The following is a 19,400-nucleotide window of genomic DNA, read 5'->3' as shown; positions in this document are numbered from 1 at the left end:
TCCCACCCACAGTGCACAAGTGTTCCTTTTTCTTCACATCCTCTCCAGAGAAACGAAAATACCGCATGATTTCACTCATATGTGGAATTTCAGAAACAAAACAAATGAATAAACCGAAAAGGAGACAAACAAACAAACAAACAAACAAAAAAGACTCTTTTTTCTTTTTATAAGATTTTATTCATTTATTTGACAGAGAGAGACACAGCGAGAGAGAGAGAACATAAGCGGGGGAAGTGAGAGAGGGAGAAGCAGGCCTCCCGCCGAGCAGGAAGCCCGACACGGGGCCCGATCCCAGAAGCCTGGGACCATGACCCCAGCCGAAGGCAGACGCCCCACCGGCCGAGCCACCCAGGCGCCCCAAAACCCAGACTCATAAATACAGAGAACAAACTGGCGGTTGTCAAAGAGGAGGTGGGTGGGAGGACGAGTGAAATAGAGAAAGGAGATTAAGAGCACACATCCCGAGGAGCACTGAGTAATGTATAGAGTTGTTGAATTATCATATTGTATATCTGAAACTAATATAACACTATATGTTAATTACATTTCAATTAAAAAAAAAGAAAGAGAAGGAAGAAAAAATAATAGGGAGCAATGAAAGGAGAACATGATTGGACTTGAACCTGGGAAAGCCAGATATCCAGTGTAGATGATTATGTCACCTGCAAAGGTAGTTTTATTTATGTCTTCCCAATCCGTATACCTTTTATTTTCCTTTCTTGTTTTATTGCATTAGCTAGAATTTCCAATATGATAGTTGAAAAGAAGAAGTGAGAGGAGATATCCTTGCCTTGTTCTTGATATTAGTGGGAAAGTTTCAAGTTTCTCATCATTAAGTATGTTAGCTATAGGGTTTTTTGTTTGTTTGTTTGTTTTGGGGGGGTTTGGGTGTTATAGCTATTCCTTATCAAGTTGAGGAAATTCTCATGTATTCCTCGCTTATTAAGAGTATTTGTCAAGAATTGGTGTTGGATTTTGTCAAATGCTTTTTCTGCACCTATTGATATGATCATGTGATCTTTCTTTTTTGAGCCTGTTAATGTGATGGATTACATTAATTATGCTTGAATGTTGAACCAGCTTTGTATACCTGGGACAAATCTCACTTGGTTATGGGGTATAATTCTTTTTTAATACATTGTTGGATTTTATTTGCTAATATTTTGTTGAGGATTTTTGCATCCAAGCTCAAAGAGAAATTAATGTGTGATTTTCTTTTTTCATAATGTCTTTGTCTGCTTTTGGTAGTAGAGTGATGCTAACATCACAGGATGAGTTAGGAAGTATTCTCTCTGCTTTTGTCCTCTGAAAGAGATTGTAAATGACTGGTATATTTTCTTCCTTAAATGTTAGGTAGAATTCAAAAGTGAATCCGTCAGGCCCCTAGCTTTCTATTTGGGGAGGTTATTCGTTACCCACTCAAATTCTTTAATAAATATAGGCCTATTCAGTTTTTCTGTTTTTTCTTGTGTGAATTTTGGCATTGTAAGTGTCTCAAGGAATTGGCCCATTTCATCTAGATTATCAGTTTACGGGCATAGAGTTAATTCATACTATTCCTTGATTATCCATTTAATGTCCAAGAGATCTGTGGAGATGTCCCTCCTTCTATTTCTCACATTAGCAGTTTATATTGTCTTTTTTTCTTAGCCCTGCTAAAGGCTTATCAATTTTATGTATCTTTTCAAAGAACAAGTGTTTGGTTTTGTTGATTGATTTCCTATTTTCAATTTCTGTTTATTGTTTCTATCCTTTATTTATTGTTTCTATTCTCTGGATTAATTTGCTCTTCTTTTTTTTTTTTTTCCTTAATTTTCTAAGGTGGAGACTTAGGTTACTGATTTTAGATCCTTCTTCTTTTCTAATATATTCATTTAATGTTATAAATTTCCCTCTATGGACTGTTTTTGCTACATCCCACAAACTTTGCCATGTTTCCATTTTTATTTAGTGCAAGATATTTTTAAATCTCTTTTGAGATTTCTTCTTTGATTCTTGATTTATCGGGAACTGTGCTGTTTAATTCTCCATGTATTTTGAGATTTTCCACTTACCTCTCTGTTACTGACTACTAACTTAATTCCATTGTGGTCTGAGAGCAGACATTGTATGATTTCTATTTTTTTTCAGATTTGCTAAGGTGTATTTATCTTCCAGAATGTGGTTTGTCTTGGTTGAATGCTTCATGTGAGCTTAAGAGGAATGTCTGTTCTGTTGTTTGATGAAGTAGTCTGTAGGTGTCCACTATAGCCAGTTGATTGATGGTGTTGCTGAGTTCAACTCCGTCCTTATAGATTTTCTTCCCACTGTATCTGCCCATTTCTGATAGAGGGGTATTAAAGTCTTCAACTCTGATGTGGACTCATCTATTTCTCCTTGCAGTTCTTCCTCATATAGTCTGATGCTCCATCATTAGGCACATACATGTTAAAAGTCATTATGTCCTCTTGGAGAATTGATCCCCTTATCATTTTGTAATGCCCTTCTTTATTGCCAGTAAACTTCCCTGCTTTGAAATTTTTCTTTGTGTGCAATTAATAGAGCAACTGCTCTTTTAAAAATTAGAGTAATCATGGTATATGTTTCTTCATTCACTTACTTTTAGTCTTTGTGTCTTTATATGTGGGCTTCTTATACACAACATATATTTGGATCTTGTTTTTTCATCCACTCTGACAGTCTCTGTCTTAATTGTTCAATTTAAACCATTGATATTTAAGGTGACTATTGATATAGTTGGATTAATATTTATCATATTTATTACTGTTTTCTATTTGTTGTCTCTGTTCTTTGTTACTTTTTGTCTCCTACTCTTTTTCTGCCTTTTAATTGAACATTTTACATAATTCCATTTTTTCTCCTTTCTTGGCATATCAGTTATACTATTTTTTAAAACTTTTTTTAGTGGTTGTTCTAGAGTTTCCAATATATATTTATTATGAGCCTAGGTGTGCTTTCTAATAACACTATACCACTTCATGGACAGTGTGAGCACCTTTTAATAATGAAAGAAACCTAATTCCTCTCTCCCATGCCTTGAATCATTGTTGTCATTAATTTACCTGATTATAGCATATGGAAGCATGTATATAAATATATATGCATATATATGGCATATACATAAGCACATATAGTCAAATACATTGTTTCTGAAAAAAAGAATCATATGATCATCTCAATAGACATAGAAAAATATTTAATAAATATTGATGAAAGAAACTGAAGGAGACACAAATAAATGGAAAGATATCCCATGCTCATGCACTGGAAAAAGTAATATTGAATATTGCTAAAATGTCTATAGATTCAATGCAATCCCTATCAAGACTCCAGTGGCATTTCTTACAGAAATAAAAAAAAATACTCCTAAAAGTTATGTGGAACCACAGAAAACCCTGAATAACAGAAGTCCTGAAGGAGAACGATGAAGCAGGCATCACACCTCCTGATTTCAAGCTATACTATAAAACTACAGGAATTAAAACAGTATGGTACTGGCATAAAAACAGACAAATAGATGAAGAGGACAGAATCAAAAGCCCAGAAACAAATCCAAACATTTACACTTTAACTCACTTTTGATAAAAGAACCGAGAATATTCAATGGAGAAAAAACAGGGTCTTTAATAAATGGTGTTGGGAAAATTGGGTAGTCACATGTAAAAGGATGAAAGTTGATCCCTATCTTACACCACTCACAAAAATTGGCTCAATTAGATTATTAAAGGCTTAAATGTAGGACCTGAAACCATAAAACTCCTAGAAGAAACCAGGAAAAAAAAATCTCCTTGGCCTGGATCTTGGTAATAATTTTTTGGAAATCACACATAAAACACAAGCACCAAAATCAAAGTAAACAAGTGGGACCACATCAAACTAAAAAGCTTCTGCGCAACAAAAGAAACCATCAACAACAAAATGAAAGACAACAAATGGAATGGGAAAAACATATTTGCAAATCATATATCTGATAAGGGGTTAATATCCAAAAAATGCAAAGAACTCATACAACTGTATAGCAAATTTGATAACAATAACAACAGTAATAATCCAATTCAAAAAGAGCAAAGGACCTGAATAGATATTTTTCCAAAGAAGATATGTGAATAGTCAACAGGTACATGAAAAGATATTCATCAGCACTAGTCGTTATGGAAATGCAAATTAAAAGCACAAGGAGCTATCACCACCTGCCTGTTAGAATGGCCATCATCCAAAAGACAAGAGAGAACAAATGCTGGCATGGCTGTGGAGAAAAGGAAACCCCTTTTGCATTTGTTGATGGGATTGTAAATTGACACAGCCATGATGGAAAAACAGTATGGAGGATACTCAAAAAATTAAAAATAGATCTACCATATGATCCAGCAATTCCACTTCTAAGGATGTAAAGGAAACCAAAACATAAATTTGAAAAGATGTTTGAACCCCCATGTTCATAGCAGCATTATTTACAACAACACACACACACACACACACACACACATACACACGATGGGATATTATTCAGCCATAAAAAATGAGAAAAATCCTACCATCTGCAACAACATGGATAGGCTTAAAGGCATTATGCTAAATGAAATAGGTCAAGGAAAGACAAATACTGTATGATGTCACTTACATGTGGAATCTAAAAACAAAACAAAATACAACAAAGCAAAAAACACCAAAGTCAGAAAAAAGACATCAGATTTGTGGTTACCAGAAGCAGGGTGTGGAGGGTGGAGAATTTGGAGAAATGTAGTGGAAATATACAAACTTCCAGGGATGAGACAAATAAGTACTAGGGATGTAATGTACAACATAATGACTAATAGAGCTGTATGATATATAGAAGAGTTGTTAATACAGTAGATTCTAAGGGTTCTCATCACAAGGAGAATCTCTTTTCTTTTTATTGTATCTGTATGAAATGATGGATATTAACTAAACCTATTGTGTTAACCATTTCACAATATATATAAATCAAACCATCATGCGGTACACCTCAAACATATACAATGATGTTTGTCAAATTGTTTCTCAATTAAACTGTTAAAAATGCAGTTACTATTATTATTTTGAACAAACTGTTATCTGTTATATCAATTAAGAATAAGAAAATTAAAAGTTTTAAACTTTACTATCTCTTCTTCAGCGCTCTTCCTTCCCTTCTTTATGTAGATCTGAGTTTCTGACCTATATTATTTCCCTCCTCTGTAAAGAACTTCTTTTAACATTTCGTGCAATGCAACTCTACTGGCAATAAATTCCCTCGATTTTTGTTTGTGTGAGAAAGGCTTTAGTTCTCCCTTCTTTTTGAAGAACAATTTTTCAGGGTAGAAAATTCTAGTTGGTGGTTTATTTCTCTTGACACTAAATATTTCACTCCATTCTCTTCTCACTTGAATGGTTTTTAAGAAGGCAGATATAATTCTCATCTTTGTTCTTCTACAGGTAGGGTGTATCTTTGCCTTCTTCCAGAATTTGTTCTTTATCTTTGATTTTCTAGAGTTCAAAAAATTATATGTCTGGTGTAGGTTTTTTTTTTGACATCTATCCTGCGTGATGTTCTCTGAATTTCTGGATCTATGGTTTGCTGTCTGACATTAACTTGGAGAAATTCTCAGTCATTACTGTTTCAAATATTTATTTGTTCCTTTCTATTTTTCTTCTCCTTTTGGAATCCCCATTACACATATGTCACACCTTTTATAGTTGTCCCTCAGTCTTTGATATTCTTTTCTCTTCCCTGCAGTCTTTGTCTCATTACTTTTCAGTTTTGGAGGTTTCTATGGACATATCCTTAAGTTGAGAGATTCTTTCCTGTCTTTTCCAGTCTACTAATAAGCCTATTAAAAGCATTATTCATTATTCATAGGGTTTCTGTTTTTTATTTTTTTGTTTTTGTTTTTTATCTCTAGCATTTCTCTTTGGTTCTTTTTAGGATTTCCATCTCTCTAATTACAATTGCCATTTGTTCTTGTATGCTGTCTACTTCATCCATTAGAGCCCTCAGCATATGAATCATTGTTGTTTTAAATTCCTGGTATGATAAATCCAACATCCCTGCCATGTCTGGTTCTGACGCTTGTTCCATCTTTTCATATTGCAGGGGGTGGGGGTTCCTTTTGGAATGCCATGTAATTTTTTCCTAATAGCCACACACTATATGTACTTTGGTAAAAGGAACTGCTACAAATATGTCTTTACTAATGTGGTGGTGAGATGTGGGGAACAGAAAGTGTTCTATAGTCATATGATTAGGTCTCAGTCTTTTAATAAGCCTATATGCCTCTGGACTATGAAGTTCACAAGTGTTTCTTAGTTTTTTCCTCCCTCCTTTGGTGGTAAAGGACATCTACAGTGGGTTGGAGATTTCCCTTCATCCACATGAAAAGTTAGAGTGATTGAGTTTAGTTTTCCCTTCTTCTAAGGCAGTTAGGCTCCAGTAATACGTGGTTCACATGACAATTTCCACACATGAGGTCCCTGCTCCAGTAAACTGAGACTATGAATAGTCACCTGTCTGTCCAAACTCGAGGGCCTTGGTTTGCCTTATGTTCTCATTTCTCCTTTGGATCCTAGAAGAGTTGTTGATTTTTCTGTCTGTTCACTGTCCTACTTGTTATTAAGATTAAGTGGCACCTTCCAAGCTCTTTATGTGTGGAACCAGAAACAGGAAGCCCCTAGTTTTTTTATGTAAGTGATGGGGTAAACATCGGTGTCATTTCTAGAAACAATATTTATCATTAGTGAGGTACTGTTGATGTTTATACAGACACAGCTGTGACATAAACCCACACGTGGGCCATGCCAAGCTGTACTATGAAAGGCCTACATTCCTTAATTCTTTCATTTATTCCACAAATATTTACTAAGTGCAAAACGGGCTCTATGCTCTATTGAGAAAACAGTGGGGAACAATTAAGACAAATCTTTATTCTCATAGCGGAAACTCTGGAGTTCAAGGTATCTATCTATCAGAAGGTGAAAGGCCCCATGAATGATAATTGGCTGAGGTTGAGCCACCTGGGTGCAATCTTTAAGAGTAGCAAGACAGGCAAAATGGACAACATCCAGGCTAGAGTGCTAATGGAAGTCATCTAATGCAGTGTAGTTCTGGATCAGAGACTTAAATTTCTCACAAAGAACAGCCACGTCTACAAGTATGATGGCTTATGAGAATCCAGATTTAAGAAACTCTGATTCCTTTAAAACTCACTATTGTTTTGAGCTAATAGAGAAGATCCTATGTATGAAGGGCTAAAAGTGAGGGACAGTGAAGTTTGGTGGACTGCTGTTTTCCTTTGACATTGGTAACCGGCTGCTTTTTGAAATACCCCTCAGCAGCTTGTCCAAGAGCACCACAGGCAAGAATGAGGTGACACCAAATTCCACCAGAATGTTGATTCCAAAGTCTCTCTCATGGAGGTGCACGTCTATGTTTCACTCTAGAGGATGATGTGGACCTGGTTGAGGACTTTGCCCAGTACCTGTTAAGATGTCCAAAATCCTGGAGGCCTGGAGATGCATTTTCCAGAAACTGCAATGTCTGACTTCTTATGGTTTTGAGAACATTTGGATCTACCTCAACTTTCTGCACCTGCACAGCAAGACCTTTGACTGTAAGATCCCCTATACCAAGATACTTAATCTCTTTTTGCTGCCCTACAAGGATCAGCACCAGATGTTCTTTGTGGTCAGCTTGGATCTTCCCAACAGGCAGGACCAAACCTATTGCCACTTCCTGGTTCTCCTTTTCTCCAAGAACAAGGATGTCTTCTTTCTTTCTTTCTTTCTTTCTTTCTTTCTTTCTTTCTTTCTTTCTTTCTTTCTTTCTTTCTTTCTTTCTTTTTAAGATGTATTAATTTATTTTTAGAGAGAAAGAGAGCACTCGAGAGTGCAAGTGGGGGGAGGGGCAGAGAGAGAGGGAGAGAGAGAGAATCCTTAAACAGACTCCCCACTGAGCGCAGAGCCTGATGTGGGGTTTGATCTCACAATCCTGAGATCATAACCTGAGCTGAAATCAAGATTCCAACGCTTGACAGTCCTGGCCACCCACGCTCCTCAAGGACATTTTTTTGACTCCCATGATGAATGAGGAAGAGATGGAGAAGCACTTTGACAGACACATCACCAAGAATGTGCCAACATCTCTCCAAGAGATGGTTAATTGGGTCATGAAAACACTAATGAACCACAAGCTTACAGTTCCCAGTAACTTCCAAAGGCACTCAGGGGCCTGGAGCATCACCTGCTCCTAGAAGGCAAGATCAAGCCTACTGTATCTGCTGGAGTGAGGTTTTATCCAGGCTTACAAGCCACACATGCACATCTGCTCTCACAAGATCTCTCTTGTCAACTGGACCTGTGACCTCACCTCTTGCTCCTTTGACTTTGACATTGAGACCAAGCAGGGCACTCAGTACACTGTCAGAAGCATCAAGAGGCTGATGTCTGGGAAACCGATTTTCTTAATGCAGAATGTTCAACGTCAAAAATGAAATATTGAAAGAGAGGATAAATCAAAAGATGAGCGTGCTGCCCACTTGGAGCTGATAAAGGATGCCTACTTATAGAATGCCATCAACAACAGAGAGGACTCAGGAGAAGGAACCAATAAGGCATTCAAATCAGGTGAAGAGGAGGAAGAAATGGCAGAGATGTTTGACAGCAATGCCTCTGCGAGTTCCTCCAGTAATGAGGATGACAGTGACTGGAATGAAAAGAAGAGGAAACACCTCAAAAAGATCAAGGTTCATAAGGGTTGCAAGAAGCCTGTGGAGATGGAGAAGGGCAAAGACCTCTAGGCCCCTAAGGGACATATTTATGCACAGATGCCATGGCTCAATGCTGGCTGAGAAAAGACCACGTCAGAGCACCTTAGCATCAGTATTATGGATCTTTCCAAGAAGGCAAACAAGACCTGGAAGGGAATGTCCAAAGAGAAGAAAGAGGAATGACATTGCAAGGCTGAGGATACCAGGAAGGAATATGAAAAAGCCATGAAAGAATAAAAAGGAGTCCATGGTGAGTCTTCTAAGAGAGACAAGTCAAAGAAAAAGATGGGAGAGAAATCAATGCCTTCCAGGGGCTCATTATCCAAGTCATTCCCAAGGCAGCTAAGTGAGGGCTTCAAGGAAATAGCCTGTGTCCTGTGATGACAACTTTTTAGGAAAGAACAAGAGCAAAAAAAAAAAAAAAAAAGGAAGAGAAAGCAGGATAAGGACCCTAAAGAAGAGAAACTAGCTGGTACTTCCACGGCTCGGAGGACTCCTGACAGGGTCCTGTAAGCAGAGAGAGGAAAATGTTCCGTCCTAGCTCTTGCCCTGTCACACCTTAGTCTCCCCATCCACGTTTTGGTACCAGTTTCTCCTCATGTGAAATGTCATCCTTGGGTTATGTGCCATCCAAACAAGTTCTTCTGATGATATGCCCTTCACTGGTGCAGCAAGAGAGGTGTCTTATCTGCGCTTCACATCGATGACTCTTTATAACTCGGGGAGAGATTGCGGGGGAGGCAGGTTAATGCAGGTTCAAAATCCTCCTAATTCCCCAGCCTTAAGAATATGCTCAAGGTGCTGCAGCAGGAGTCAGGTGTTATCAGTCCTGTAGCTTCTAACTGGGGGCTATTTCTACTTTATTTTGTATTTCTGGTCTGTAAAAATCAGCATTTAATAGAGGGAAATGACTTTGGGAAAGAAGAAGGAAGAGGTGAACAATTGTGCCAAATACGACCAGTTGGTAGAGAAAGGCAGATGATGGCAAATGAAGGTTAATTAATGATGACCTTGACAAAAGCAGATTCGTGAGCTTTGAGGCAACACATCTAAGGATTTAATATCAGGCTCTACTCCTTAATAGCTTATGACTTTGGGCAAGAAACTGAAATCTTCTGAGCCTTAACATTTTCATCTTGGCAATCTGGTTACAGCGCCTACAGTCAAACTGCTCTGGTGACTAACAAAATAACTATGGGAAAGCTCTCATGACTCAAAAAATAGTCTTTCTTTTCGTTCCTCTTTTCCCAAGTCAAAAATCGAAAATATTGTTATTTAACTAGTTTTGTTAAAACCAACTAAGGTCCATGCGTTGGAATTCAGAGAACAGATGCCTACGTTTCTGAAGCTACTCTTCCACTCGCAAATTTAAGACAGCAAAGTTTAAATTTTGTAACAGGAATAGTCATAAATTACTAAATGGTCACATAATAGCTAATAATTCTAATAAATGCTTTAAATTTCTATCACAAAAAAATAAAACATGTTTCTTACACTAAGAACTAGTATTTTTTTCTGAAATAAAAGCAAACTGAAAGAAGGGATCGTGACAATGGGAGTATTAATAAAATTAAAGGCATATTGACTTAAATTAAAATGGTAATGATGTCCCAGTAGGAATGAATAAATTCTTTTCAGACCAAGGAAACAATTTCATGCGGAATTTGCGGCAAAAGAAATGCTGTCCTTGTAATGGAATCTATCATTTTGCAATTAATTAAACATTTTGTCTGGGTTAAGTCTTAATTACTGCACAGGTATTCTTAAAGCAACATGAATTTCTGTCAAGACATTGAAACAGTTAAAACATTTCAGGAATGTCTGGAAAATATCTGGAAATTTCTGTAATACTTTCTTAATTGTAAGAATGAAATTGGAAGCAATTTCTCTGAAATTTTCTAATTTTAATGTAGCCTGATATGTCAATCTTTTTCTGAACAGTTAGTGCCTTCTGTGTCCTTTTTAAACTTTTAATGGGTTTTAAAGTTCATTTATTCATTCATTTATTCAACAACACTACCTCTGTGCCCCTCTGGGTCGAAAATAGGACACAAAAATGAACAAGATAAATCATAGTTCCTAAAGAGTTCCTGGAACACTTATGGAAGGGTGAAAGTCATGGAAAAGAGACTTAGCATAGATAAATAAATATACATTAAAAACTCGTGTGATAAATGTTATAGCACAAACATATGAAATGCCAGGGGAGCAAAAAAAAAGGGAGATTAATTCACACTGCTAGAGGACAGGGCTTATTTCAGAATTAAAAATCTATATATTTCCAATACATTTAAAGGCTGTGGAAATAGTGTGTTCAGTCTTATTCCTAGATTGACCCAACTTTATGTCTGGTTTTATTAGCTATATAAATTCAAGTAATTATTAACCAGTCTGAGTTTCAGTTTACCCACCAATAAAATAAGCATGATAATTCCTGCCTGATGGGATAATTAAAAGTTTAATGAGACAATTTATCAAAGGATTGATCTATGATAGTCTCTCAATAAATGTTAATTCCCTTCACCTCTACTTTATTTTAAATTATTAAAGCCATCTCAGTTTAGCTGAATTATCAATTGATACCAGAAAGCTAAATAAATGTCCATAGTCCCTCCAAGATTTAAAACTGTAGTAGTTGAAAAAATGTTCGTGTATCAGAGAATTCGAGGGCTCCCCACTTAAATTTCTATCTGCTTCCTCCTTAGTAATTAAAAAATACTATAATAAAAAGATGGGGATAGAGCCAGTGAAACTGAGGATTAAATTTCAATCTTCCTTGCAGTCTATAGATGTGGTCACCTTCCTTACAGTCTATAGATCTGGTCAATGGCTGGTGAACAGAAGGGTTCTGGTGGGCAACTCTCAGACCCCTCCTTACTAAGGACCTCGCATTCTTGACATTTCACCCAAATTTTAGAATTTATTGCAATAGAAATGTTTGTCCTCTTATGGCCATTATAATGTTTATAGAACATGTGGTGATCATTCCAACATTAGTAATTCTTTTTCTTCCTTTATCAATATTTCCAGATGTTTATCCATTTTATTTTCTTTTCAAAAAGAAATTATTTCATGGATTCTGTTCTTTTGATCATTTTCTATCTTCAGCTTTATTTATGTTTAACTTGTTATTCTTTAAACAACCTCTGGAGACAGACACTTGAAATAATTTATTATTAGTCTTTTTTTCTAATATATAAATTGAGAGCTATAAATTTCTGTCTCAGTTCCCCACAAGGTATTCATATATCATATCTTCATTACTATTCAGTGTAAAATATTTTCTACTTTCCATTAGTGTTTTTTTTTTTTTTTTGGACTCATGTATTTTTTAGAATTATATTGGGGATTATGTTAGAAATTTTTGCTTTGTGTGTTGTCAATGTGTATTAAGTACATGCAAATTTAAAATTCTTAAATCATCTTGCTGGACTGAACTTTTATCACTACACAATGTCCTACTCTATCTCTAGTTATGTTTCTTGCCTGAAATCAAGGTTGGTATTAGTTTAGATGCACCAGCTGTCTTCTGGTTAGTTTGCACTGTGTGTGATTCTTCCTCCTTTTGTTTTCAATCTTTTGTCATTTTTATATTCAAGGTATATCTCTTGTCAGTAGCACATAGGTGGCTTTTTTAAAAGAATCTGATATACCTGTCTTTTAATGAGAGTCTTTATTATATTTAATGTAAGTTCTAATATATTGAGATTTCAATCAACTATCTTACCATTTGCTTTCTTTTTCGCCTCCCTGCCTGCTTTCCGTTCCATTTCCTCTTCTCTTTCTTTCTAGATGATTAATCAAATGTCTTATATCCTCTTAGGTCTCGCTTTGTTTCTTCTAGTGATAAATCACTCACTTTAGTGATTAGTTTGGAGATTATAGCATGCCTTTTTGACTTATTAATATCTGATATAAATTAGTAACTTCACCACCTTCCAGATACTGCAAACACCTCAGCATAGTATAACTCCAATTACTCATCTTTCTTATGTAATTATTAATATACACCATAATTTTACATATGCCTGAAATCCAAAAGACAATTCTTACAGTTTTCATTTAGAGATACTAAGGTATTTACCCTTTATTGTGCTTTTCCCCCCATCATGTAGTTGCATGCATCTATCAGCATCATTTCATTCTGTCTGAAGAAATCCTCTCAAATCGTTGCTGGTTTGGTAGCTTACGAGCACCTACAAACAATTATTTTCACATTTTGCCCAGATTTTCTAATTATTCTTGGTAAGTGTATTGGCCTGAAATTAGGTAGTCTGTTATTGCTGGGAGCAAAAAGTCTTCTTGGATATCTCCATCTCAGACCTCTCTTCCAGATTCTCTCCCAGATTCATATATTCAAATACCTACTCGACATCTCCACATAGGTGTCTACCAGCTCAAAACTTGGCCTTCCCCTGACACTCCCACCCCATCCCAACAAACCCTCACTTAATCTACAGCATTCCTGTCTGACTTGATAATATTGCCAGCCTTTTATTTGGTCAACCTCAAGTCTTTGGAATCATTTTTCATTCCTCTTTTTTCCCTCAGACCTCACAGTCAATCTTTCAGAAATTATGTTGGTTCTATCGTCAAGATTTATCCAGAAACCAACTATTTCCATGTGTACTGTTACAACTCTAACATGAACCACTATTATATCTCGCCTGGATTATTACAAAAATCTCCTATTGGTCTTTCTGAGTCTATCACTGACCCCCAACAATCTGTCCTCAACAGTGCAGCTATCATAATCCTTTTGATAGTTAAATCAGATAATGTTGCTTCTCAGCTCATACCTTCCATTTAAATAATCAAAGATCTTACTATAATTTTTAAGGTCCTATTTGATTGTTCTCTCCTTGCCTATTTGACCTCATCCACCATTTTCACTGTACTCCATCACACTGGCCTCTTTGTTGTTTCCAAAACATGGAAGGTATTCTCATACCTCAAAGTTCCCACTCTGGTCCTTTCTTCTTCTTATAGAGCTCTTCCCTTACATATGCTATTGGCTAATGTTCACACCTTCAGGTCACTTCTCAAATCCCACCTTCTCAATGAAACAAGGCCTACCATGACCAATGTATTTAAAATGGCAACTTGCCTGACTTCTGAATGGCCATCTTAATCCTCCTTATTCTGCTCTATAGTTTTTCTTTTTTTCCATTGAATTCTTTAAACTTTTAACATAATATATGGATTTACTTATTTTATGTTTATTTATCTTCAACGCTAGCATAAATGTTCCAAAAAGAAAGGAGTCTGTATTTTTCATTGATGTATCCCAAACAGAACAATGCCTGGCATATAACAGGCTCTCTATATATATTGGTTGAATGATAAGTGAGTGAATGAATACATACCTTCTGTCTACATATTCTCATTCAGAACATAGGTGAGATATTTGCCTATCTTGAACCATGAGAATATATACCATATCCTCGTGTGTTAGTGTCCTGTGCCAGATGCAACAAATGACTGTAAACTTAGTAATTAAAGCAAGAGAAATTTATTCTTGCACAGTTCTGAATTTCAAAAGCCCAAACTCAGTATAACTGGGCCCAAGTCAGAGTGTTTGAAGCCATGCTCTTTCCAGAAGCTCTAGGGGAGGATCTGTTCCTTGAATTCAAATTTTAGAATCGAGTTCCTAGACTTATGGCCACAATACTCTAATCTCTAAAACCAGAATCTTCAGATCTCTCTCTGCTCTGTTTTTGCATCACCTTCCCCTCTATATGTGTGTCAAATTTCCCTCTGCCGCCTTCACTTATAAGGACACATGTGATGGCATTTAGGACCCACATGAATCCTCCAACATGTCTGTCCATCTCAAAATCCTTAACCTATTCACATTTGCAAAGATTCTTTTCCCAAATAAGGTAACATTTAAGGTTTCAGGTATTAGGAAGTGATATTTTGGGGGCCATTATCAGCCTACTACTCCTAAGGATGGTAGTGTAGTGAGGATATTTTCCTTAGAACTTCATGGAGCAGAGTTGTCCTATTAACCCCAGAATCCTTACTTTGGGATATTAGGTTAAAGAGAAAGAAACATATTTCAAGCCACTGATATTTTGGGCCTTGTTAAGTTCAACCGAATCGAATCCTAACTAATAAAATCTGGTGAATCATTGTTAATATTTTTTAATTGAAATATTGCATTTACCTAAGGTGAAGTAGCACAGACTAATCCTAAGGTCATGTTTCTTTAATTTAGGTTGGAATTATATTGACTCTGGGCAACACTGGTTATTTCATATTGATCAGAAACCCTGATATGAAATTTAAGAAAATGTTACACCTCGATAATGAAGTACAGTATAATTAAAAAAAAAAACTTGAAATGCCTAGAGCATTACTATAAAAAGTAATATAAAGAAGCCTTATTTTAGAACGGTTTAGAACTACTGTTCTATATGAAAGCACATTAAACAGCTGAACAGTTATCTTCTTTACCCACTACATTTTCTCAAGAAGCCTAATAAGGAGCAAATTATAACAGTCTAGACTGAGTCAGGAAGACATGAATGTTCAAAGAAAAGTATGTTCCAAACAAATACCGTATTTGGTAAGTGCCAGTAAATGGTGACTGAAAAGCAAGTTTTTTAAATTAAAAAAAACTGCCTCTTTAGCCTAATTGTAAAAGCTGATTTTTATTTTGACATGTTTGTCAAACAGTACATTAAGAAAATATTGGGCAATTCTAATTCTGCAAAAATAATCCCCAACAATCTTTCACTAGATATCCTCCAGGGAAAGGTATTATTTATTAAGGATTATAAGCCAAAAATGCTTTAAGAGATTAGCCCTATAAAACACAGTTCAGCAGGCTGTGGAATTCTAGTGGACATCTGTGTTTGGTCATGTTTGGTCATTGCCCACATGTTCTATTAGTAATGAACACTGTTGAGGAAAACATCGCAGGCCAAAATCAACTTCATTACCTGACAGAGTTATGTACTAAATGTTATCATCTTATAATTAAACTACATTGGTTCCCAACTGCTGCCCAAATAATCATATAGACCATTCATTTCATCAAGATACCCCAACTTTTATGTTGTGGCTTTTTCTATAAATTACCATCAGTTGGCTTATTCAGTAATTAATGAGTTCATTAGTTACTTAATTCAGTAATTAACCCCAATCCACTCAGCTGCCCAAGCCCAAACCCATTTTTCCAGTTTTCCTTTCCACATCCAGTGAGAGAGTAAATCCCACCTCTTTAATATCTTCATCCTTGTACCCCCCCCATTACAACCACTCAGGTGAAGTCTAGAACTATTATTTCCCATCCAGCCTGCATTAAGCTCCGAAATGATCTCCACACATCTATCAAGGCCTTTCTAACACATTCTCCTCCGGAGGTACCTCTAAAAAGTTAAATACATCCTTCTGCTGAAGACCATTTGGTGACTCACCAGATTCTCTAATATAAAACAGTGGAGCCATTAAGAACTTGGGCCCTGGATCCAAACAATGTGGATTCAAATCCTGGCTCTACCACTACTAGCTCTGTGATTCTAGGAAGTTACTTCATGTCTCTGGTTCCCAATTTCACATCCTGCAAAATAATGAATGTAATAGTACTGTCACATTAGCATGTTTGTAGGGATGAAAAGAAGTGATGCTTGTAAAGTCCTTAGTCCAATGGCTGGTACACAGTAAACTCTCCATAAAAATAAGCTGCTATGTCTCTAGACTTGTGTTCTCTACAGTTATAAGGAAGTGCTGGTAATTCTCTGAAGGTATTATTCTGTCTCTTGTTTCTGCCCTTTATACATGCTGCTTCCTTTTACTGGAATCCAGAGTCCTTTCCCTACAACCTCAATACTACTTTCCCTAATTTATTTCCACTTTTATCCTTAAAAATTAGTGAGATTGGGGGCACCTGCGTGGGTCAGGAGGTTAAGCAGGTGACTCTTGATTTCGGCTCAGGTCATGATCTCAGGGTCTTGGAATGGAGCCCCGCATCAGGCTCCGGAGCTCGGCAGGGAGTCTGCTTGTCCCTCTGCTCCTCCCCCAACTCATGCGCACACGCGCACTCTCTTTCTCTCTCAAAATAAATAAAATCTTAAAAAAAAAATTAGTGAAATTAAACATCCTTCTGGAAGCTTTTCCTCACCCACACCCACCCTGGTCTAGGCTGAGTCTGTCTATGTACTCACAAAGTAGTTCATACTGTAGGACCTGGTGTGCCATATCACAATTGCTTGTCTAGTTGTCTATATCCCCACAGGGATTATAAGATCTACAGCTACTCCTTTCTCTGTATCCCAGTTGCTTAATATGGGACCTGTATAATCAAGTCTTATGGCATAGTGACCGACGAAAGATACTAAGCGAAGAAAAGTGGCAGAAATAAGGGTTCTATAAAGTTGGATGAACCTGAGGGTAAAGAATTCATCAAAAGGATTCCCGATTGTCCAGTGGATAATCATATGCAAATACTTAAGACTGGATTTTTTTCACAGAATAAATTCCAAAATAATCAGATCCAGTGTAGGATATGAAGCCATACAGGTAATAGAAAAACACATGGGTAAACTACTTTATAGCCTAAGAAGCAACAAAAGGGAAAGGATGATAATTTTGAAAACACACACAAGTGTTGCATGACCAAAATAAAAACATAAACATTTAAAAACCATAATATGTTTTAAAAATCCTACTTATATCATAGGCAAAGATTTATTATTCCTAAGATGTGTGTTAAAAATTGATAAGTAAATGGGGTGCCTTGACGGCTCAATCGGTTAAGTGTCTGCCTTCGGCTCAGGTCATGGTCCCAGGGTCCTGGGATCGAGCCCTGCGTCGGGCTCCCTGCTCAGTGGGGGAGCCTGCTTCTCCCTCTCCCTCTGCCTGCCACTCTGCCTACTTGTGCTCTCTCTCTCTCTCTGTCAAATAAATAAAATAAAAATAAAATAACTGATAAGTAAAATGGAAGAATAGAGCCTTTTTCCTGTCTGAAGGATTTTCAGATGAAAGGATATGATGTTTAAGGTTTGATTTTTGAAAATTTAAAAAAATTTTCCCACAAAAATTGGAAGATAAGTAAGATTGACAAAATGGTAGGTATTGAAGCTATGCAATGGATACACAGAGATTCATTCTACTGGTCTCCCTATTTTTTATGTGTAAAAATTTCCATAGTAAAAAAGCTTTTTGAAGTGCTTGGGAGAAAGAAAATTTACACATTTGAAGGTTTAGACTAATTGAACTCCAGTGTTTATCAATGTTATAATTTCTCTTTTTTTATTTTTTTATTTTTTAAAAGGTTTTATTTATTTATTTGATAGAGAGAGAGAGAAACAGCATGAGAGGGGGAGAAGGTCAGAGGGAGAAGCAGACTCGCTGCTGAGCAGGGAGCCCGATGCGGGACTCGATCCCGGGACTCCGGGATCATGACCTGAGCCGAAGGCAGTTGCCTAACCAACTGAGCCACCCAGGCGCCCTCAATGTTATAATTTCTAAGAAGAGTCTCTATCAGTGTTCTAATCTTCACTTTGGATTGAAATTACTAGTTTCTATAAAAGGCTGGGAATTTTATCTAATATGTTTTGTTTCATGAAGGGCTAGCTGTATTTGGGCAGATGTCTTCTGAGTGAGACAACGAACTTCCTAAATCTCAGTCTGTGTTAGATGTATCAGAATGGTTCTTAACCACTTCACGCATATCAAGCTGGACTTTTTAGCAGTCATCTAAACCAAGACCTTTGTAGACCCACACATTTGAGCTTCCGTAGAGCCAGTGCTGTTTCCTGGATGGGGACTCAGTGGTGGGTTTCAAATCTTCTCCTAGAATGGCAATAAAATGTCTTCAAAGGCTTAGAGGTTTATTTAAAACCTCTAATCAAAAAAAAAAAAAAGTAACTTGCCAAAGAGAAATATAAAATGATTAACAAATGACCCTACATTTTGTGTAGCTATATATAAATATATAATTAAATATATATATCTATCTTTATCTTTTCATCTCCTTTCTCCACAACTGTTATTGAAGCTTTCTGACCATTTCTCTCCCTCTTATTGTTGCTCAATAAAGTGTGCTCTGCACTTGACAGCAAAATTAATTTCTAAGAACCTTATCACTGTACTCTTTTTGAAACACTTTTAATAGCTTCTCAATGTCTGTAGATTAAAATTCATGGCCGTCCACTCCAGGCAAACTTACCTTATCAACCTCGGCCTTTTCATCCAGCCTTGTGGCACATCTTAGATTATTACATTCTTGTTTATTTTTATGATTTTATTCCGTCTATTCCCACCTGGACACTACACTTCTTAAACAGTAGAAACCACATCTTTTCTTTTTTTTTTTTTTTAAGATTGATTTATTTATTTTAGAGAGAGACAAAGCCGAGCAGAGGGAGGGGCAGAGGAAGAGACAGAATCCTAAGCAGGCTCCCAGCTGAGGGTGGAGCCCCTGGCTGGGCTCAATACCAGGATCCTGAGATCGTGACCTGACTGAGCTCAGGTCACGATCTTAAAGTTGTTTTTCTCTCTAGAATTCTTAACACAGGGTTATAATATGTAGTAAACAATTAATTAGATTTTAAAAAGGCTTGCTCATTTCATTCAGCTTACTACTTTGCTTTATTCAGGTGCCAAAGATAAGGAAACTAAAGAGAA

At 36.6% G+C, this 19,400-nt stretch overlaps 1 pseudogene; it reads left to right on the top strand.

The window, feature by feature from the left end:
• The window catches only part of LOC114217454 (FACT complex subunit SSRP1-like), a 66,836-nt pseudogene extending 57,690 nt beyond the window's left edge, over positions 1 to 9,146 (top strand).
• The last annotated feature ends 10,254 nt before the right edge of the window (positions 9,147 to 19,400 follow it).

Source organism: Eumetopias jubatus, unplaced genomic scaffold (assembly GCF_037043125.1).
Source record: "Eumetopias jubatus isolate StellerSeaLion01/CBP00866 unplaced genomic scaffold, mEumJub1_p1.0 scaffold_2, whole genome shotgun sequence".
Lineage (NCBI taxonomy): Eukaryota > Metazoa > Chordata > Mammalia > Carnivora > Otariidae > Eumetopias > Eumetopias jubatus.
The sequence above is the reverse complement of the archived record's forward strand: the minus strand, read 5'-3'. Positions and strand labels throughout refer to the sequence as shown.